The following is a 6,553-nucleotide window of genomic DNA, read 5'->3' on the forward strand; positions in this document are numbered from 1 at the left end:
ACTACCAGATAGACTGTGTTCTGAATGTGGGGAAGCCAGAATTCCTATTCATTTAAATAAATGTGATTTATGTGATAATGACAATGATGCCCAAGATGATTCCTCAAGTGAGGGGAGTAAGCATGGTACTGCATCATTCCCTCCTTCGTCTACACGAGTCTTGCCCACTCAGGAGGCCCCTAGTACATCTAGCGCGCCAATACTCCTTACTATGCAACAATTAACGGCTGTAATGGATAATTCTGTCAAAAACATTTTAGCCCAAATGAACACTTGTCAGCGTAAGCGCGGCTGCTCTGTTTTAGATACTGAAGAGCATGGCAACGCTGATACTAATATCTCTGAAGGGCCCCTAACCCAGTCTGATGGGGCCAGGGAGGTTTTGTCTGAGGGAGAAATTACTGATTCAGGGAACATTTCTCAACAGGCTGAACCTGATGTGATTGCATTTAAATTTAAGTTGGAACATCTCCGCATTCTGCTTAAGGAGGTATTATCCACTCTGGATGATTGTGACAAGTTGGTCATCCCAGAGAAGCTATGTAAAATGGACAAGTTCCTAGAGGTGCCGGGGCTCACAGAAGCTTTTCCTATACCCAAGCGGGTGGCGGACATTGTTAATAAAGAATGGGAAAGGCCCGGTATTCCTTTCGTCCCTCCCCCCATATTTAAAAAATTGTTTCCTTTGGTCGACCCCAGAAAGGACTTATGGCAGACAGTCCCCAAGGTCGAGGGAGCGGTTTCCACTTTAAACAAACGCACCACTATACCCATAGAGGATAGTTGTGCTTTCAAAGATCCTATGGATAAAAAATTAGAAGGTTTGCTTAAAAAGATGTTTGTTCAGCAGGGTTACCTTCTACAACCAATTGCATGCATTGTCCCTATCGCTACAGCCGCATGTTTCTGGTTCGATGAGCTGATAAAGGCGGTCGATAGTGATTCTCCTCCTTATGAGGAGATTATGGACAGAATCAATGCTCTCAAATTGGCTAATTCTTTCACCCTAGACGCCACTTTGCAATTGGCTAGGTTAGCGGCTAAGAATTCTGGGTTTGCTATTGTGGCGCGCAGAGCGCTTTGGTTGAAATCTTGGTCGGCTGATGCGTCTTCCAAGAACAAGCTACTTAACATTCCTTTCAAGGGGAAAACGCTGTTTGGCCCTGACTTGAAAGAAATTATCTCTGATATCACTGGGGGTAAGGGCCACGCCCTTCCTCAGGATCGGCCTTTCAAGGCAAAAAATAAACCTAATTTTCGTCCCTTTCGTAGAAACGGACCAGCCCGAGGTGCTACGTCCTCTAAGCAAGAGGGTAATACTTCTCAAGCCAAGCCAGCTTGGAGACCAATGCAAGGCTGGAACAAGGGAAAGCAGGCCAAGAAACCTGCCACTGCTACCAAGACTGCATGAAATGTTGGCCCCCGATCCGGGACCGGATCTGGTGGGGGGCAGACTCTCTCTCTTCGCTCAGGCTTGGGCAAGAGATGTTCTGGATCCTTGGGCGCTAGAAATAGTCTCCCAAGGTTATCTTCTGGAATTCAAGGGACTTCCCCCAAGGGGGAGGTTCCACAGGTCTCAGTTGTCTTCAGACCACGTAAAAAGACAGGCATTCTTACATTGTGTAGAAGACCTGTTAAAAATGGGAGTGATTCATCCTGTTCCATTAAGAGAACAAGGGATGGGGTTCTACTCCAATCTGTTCATAGTTCCCAAAAAAGAGGGAACGTTCAGACCTATCTTAGATCTCAAGATCTTAAACAAGTTTCTCAAGGTTCCATCGTTCAAGATGGAAACCATTCGAACTATTATTCCTTCCATCCAGGAAGGTCAATTCATGACCACGGTGGATTTAAAGGATGCGTATCTACATATTCCTATCCACAAGGAACATCATCGGTTCCTAAGGTTCGCATTCCTGGACAAGCATTACCAGTTCGTGGCGCTTCCTTTCGGATTAGCCACTGCTCCAAGGATTTTCACAAAGGTACTAGGGTCCCTTCTAGCTGTGCTAAGACCAAGGGGCATTGCTGTAGTACCTTACTTGGACGACATTCTGATTCAAGCGTCGTCCCTTCCTCAAGCAAAGGCTCACACGGACATCGTCCTGGCCTTTCTCAGATCTCACGGATGGAAAGTGAACGTGGAAAAGAGTTCTCTATCTCCGTCAACAAGGGTTCCCTTCTTGGGAACAATAATAGACTCCTTAGAAATGAGGATATTTCTGACAGAGGCCAGAAAATCAAAGCTTCTAGACTCTTGTCGGATACTTCATTCCGTTCCTCTTCCTTCCATAGCTCAGTGCATGGAAGTGATCGGGTTGATGGTAGCGGCTATGGACATAGTTCCTTTTGCGCGCATTCATCTAAGACCATTACAACTGTGCATGCTCAGTCAGTGGAATGGGGATTATACAGACTTGTCTCCGAAGATACAAGTAAATCAGAGGACCAGAGACTCACTCCGTTGGTGGCTGTCCCTGGACAACCTGTCACAAGGGATGACATTCCGCAGACCAGAGTGGGTCATTGTCACGACCGACGCCAGCCTGATGGGCTGGGGCGCGGTCTGGGGATCCCTGAAAGCTCAGGGTCTTTGGTCTCGGGAAGAATCTCTTCTACCGATAAATATTCTGGAACTGAGAGCGATATTCAATGCTCTCAAGGCTTGGCCTCAGCTAGCGAGGGCCAAGTTCATACGGTTTCAATCAGACAACATGACAACTGTTGCGTACATCAACCATCAGGGGGGAACAAGGAGTTCCCTAGCGATGGAAGAAGTGACCAAAATCATTCTATGGGCGGAGTCTCACTCCTGCCACCTGTCCGCTATCCACATCCCAGGAGTGGAAAATTGGGAAGCGGATTTTCTGAGTCGTCAGACATTGCATCCGGGGGAGTGGGAACTCCATCCGGAAATCTTTGCCCAAGTCACTCAGCTGTGGGGCATTCCAGACATGGATCTGATGGCCTCTCGTCAGAACTTCAAGGTTCCTTGCTACGGGTCCAGATCCAGGGATCCCAAGGCGGCTCTAGTGGATGCACTAGTAGCACCTTGGACCTTCAAACTAGCTTATGTGTTCCCGCCGTTCCCTCTCATCCCCAGGCTGGTAGCCAGGATCAATCAGGAGAGGGCGTCGGTGATCTTGATAGCTCCTGCGTGGCCACGCAGGACTTGGTATGCAGATCTGGTGAATATGTCATCGGCTCCACCTTGGAAGCTACCTTTGAGACGAGACCTTCTTGTTCAGGGTCCGTTCGAACATCCGAACCTGGTTTCACTCCAGCTGACTGCTTGGAGATTGAACGCTTGATCTTATCGAAGCGAGGGTTCTCAGATTCTGTTATCGATACTCTTGTTCAGGCCAGAAAGCCTGTAACTAGAAAGATTTACCACAAAATTTGGAAAAAATATATCTGTTGGTGTGAATCTAAAGGATTCCCTTGGGACAAGGTTAAGATTCCTAAGATTCTATCCTTCCTTCAAGAAGGATTGGAAAAAGGATTATCTGCAAGTTCCCTGAAGGGACAGATTTCTGCCTTGTCTGTGTTACTTCACAAAAAGCTGGCAGCTGTGCCAGATGTTCAAGCCTTTGTTCAGGCTCTGGTTAGAATTAAGCCTGTTTACAGACCTTTGACTCCTCCCTGGAGTCTCAATTTAGTTCTTTCAGTTCTTCAGGGGGTTCCGTTTGAACCCTTACATTCCGTTGATATTAAGTTATTATCTTGGAAAGTTTTGTTTTTGGTTGCAATCTCTTCTGCTAGAAGAGTTTCAGAATTATCTGCTCTGCAGTGTTCTCCTCCTTATCTGGTGTTCCATGCAGATAAGGTGGTTTTACGTACTAAACCTGGTTTTCTTCCAAAAGTTGTTTCTAACAAAAACATTAACCAGGAGATTATCGTACCTTCTCTGTGTCCGAAACCAGTTTCAAAGAAGGAACGTTTGTTGCACAATTTGGATGTTGTTCGCGCTCTAAAATTCTATTTAGATGCTACAAAGGATTTTAGACAAACATCTTCCTTGTTTGTTGTTTATTCTGGTAAAAGGAGAGGTCAAAAAGCAACTTCTACCTCTCTCTCTTTTTGGATTAAAAGCATCATCAGATTGGCTTACGAGACTGCCGGACGGCAGCCTCCCGAAAGAATCACAGCTCATTCCACTAGGGCTGTGGCTTCCACATGGGCCTTCAAGAACGAGGCTTCTGGTGATCAGATATGTAGGGCAGCGACTTGGTCTTCACTGCACACTTTTACCAAATTTTACAAGTTTGATACTTTTGCTTCTTCTGAGGCTATTTTTGGGAGAAAGGTTTTGCAAGCCGTGGTGCCTTCCATTTAGGTGACCTGATTTGCTCCCTCCCTTCATCCGTGTCCTAAAGCTTTGGTATTGGTTCCCACAAGTAAGGATGACGCCGTGGACCGGACACACCTATGTTGGAGAAAACAGAATTTATGTTTACCTGATAAATTACTTTCTCCAACGGTGTGTCCAGTCCACGGCCCGCCCTGGTTTTTTTAATCAGGTCTGATAATTTATTTTCTTTAACTACAGTCACCACGGTACCATATGGTTTCTCCTATGCAAATATTCCTCCTTAACGTCGGTCGAATGACTGGGGTAGGCGGAGCCTAGGAGGGATCATGTGACCAGCTTTGCTGGGCTCTTTGCCATTTCCTGTTGGGGAGGAGAATATCCCACAAGTAAGGATGACGCCGTGGACCGGACACACCGTTGGAGAAAGTAATTTATCAGGTAAACATAAATTCTGTTTTCTATTTATGACACTCTCAGCTATGGTTGGGCACTTTATATGTAAAGTTCTAAACATATGTTTTAAACTTATATTTGCCATGATTCAGGTTAATCAGTATTCCTTCTTTCAGACGGTCAGTTTCATTATTTTGGGAAATGCATATGAATAAATATTTTTTCTTACCTTCAAAAATTTTCAAATTGACTTTTTTTCCTTGCGGCTGTTAGGCTCGCGGGGGCAGAACATGCTTCAATTTATTGCGTTATTCTTGGCGCAAACTTTTTTGGCGCAAAATTTCGTCATTTCCGGCGCCATAGTTGACGCCGGAAGTTTACACATGGTTGAGTCATTTTTTGACGCATGTGTGTTACAGACGTTTTTTTGCGCCAAAAATATAGGCGTTATACTTGGCGCCAATTAATATGGGCGTCTTACTTGGCGCCAAAAAATGTGGGCGTCATACTTGGCGCCATTTTTTCACATTATTTCAGTCTCACATTTTTGTTGCTTCTGGTTGCTAGAGGCTTGTTTTATGGCATTTTTTTCCCATTCCTGAAACTGTCATTTAAGGAATTTGATAATTTTGCTTTATATGTTGTTTTTTTCTATTACATATTGCAAGATATTTTAAAAGCTGTTCCTGAATCAGAAAATACTGAGGGATTCCTGATGACTGATACCAGTCCTACCAAAGCTAAGTACATTTATTTTAATGTTATGAATGTTTATATTTAGCTATGGTTTGTAATAAGTTTTTATGATAAACTTTTACATGCAGAGTCCATTAGTATTTATGCATTATCTATTGCTATTCTTTTTACATCTTATGTACAAGATATATTTAGGAATTTATAAGAATATTTTTCTGATTCTAGTATAAAGGCTTTGTCTGCTATCCCGCCTTCTAATAACATTTTTAGGTCTTTTTTAAACTTCTCATTTAGTTGATGAAGTTTCAAATGATCAACTACATACTGAATTAGCCTTCTCTGATGGTGTATTTTCTCATTCAGAATATTCTTCATCAGATATTGGCACTAACAAATCTACTTTTTTATTTTTAAATAGAGTACATTCGTTTTTTGTTGAAAAGGTGTTGATTATTTTGGATATTGAAGTAACTAGTTATTTTTTATTAAGACTAGCTAACATTTAAATTCTGCTTATTAACCTTCTGTGGTTTCTTCAGAGGTTTTTTCCAGTTCCTGATACTAGGGAATGGAATAGGCTGGGAATTTCTTTTATTCCTTCTTTAAGGTTTTTAATTGTATCCTTTGCCGGCAGTTAGTTTTCAGTTTTGAGGAAGATCCCCCAAGTTAACGGGACTATCTCTACTCTTGCTAACATACTACTATTCCTATAGCAGATAGTATTTATTTCTCTTGCAAGGTGTATCCAGTCCACGGCTTCATCCTTTACTTGTGGGATATTCTCATTCCCTACAGGAAGTGGCAAAGAGAGCACACAGCAGAGCTGTCCATATAGCTCCCCCTCTAGCTCCGCCCCCCAGTCATTCTCTTTGCCGGCTCTGACAGCAGGGTCACTCTGCGGAAGGGTAAAGTGAATGTGGTGTTAGATTTGTAGTTTTATATCTTCAATCAAGAGTTTGTTATTTTTTAAATGGTACCGGTTTGTACTATTTACTTTATAGCAGAAATGTGATGAAGAATTCTGCTGAGAGGAAAATGATTTTAGCATATTGTAACTAAAATCCATTGCTGTTCCCACACAGGACTGAGGAGTACCAGAAAACTTCAGTTGGGGGGAACAGTTTGCAGGCTTAACTGCAATAAGGTATGTTC

Source organism: Bombina bombina, unplaced genomic scaffold (assembly GCF_027579735.1).
Source record: "Bombina bombina isolate aBomBom1 unplaced genomic scaffold, aBomBom1.pri scaffold_1625, whole genome shotgun sequence".
NCBI classification, from domain to species: domain Eukaryota; kingdom Metazoa; phylum Chordata; class Amphibia; order Anura; family Bombinatoridae; genus Bombina; species Bombina bombina.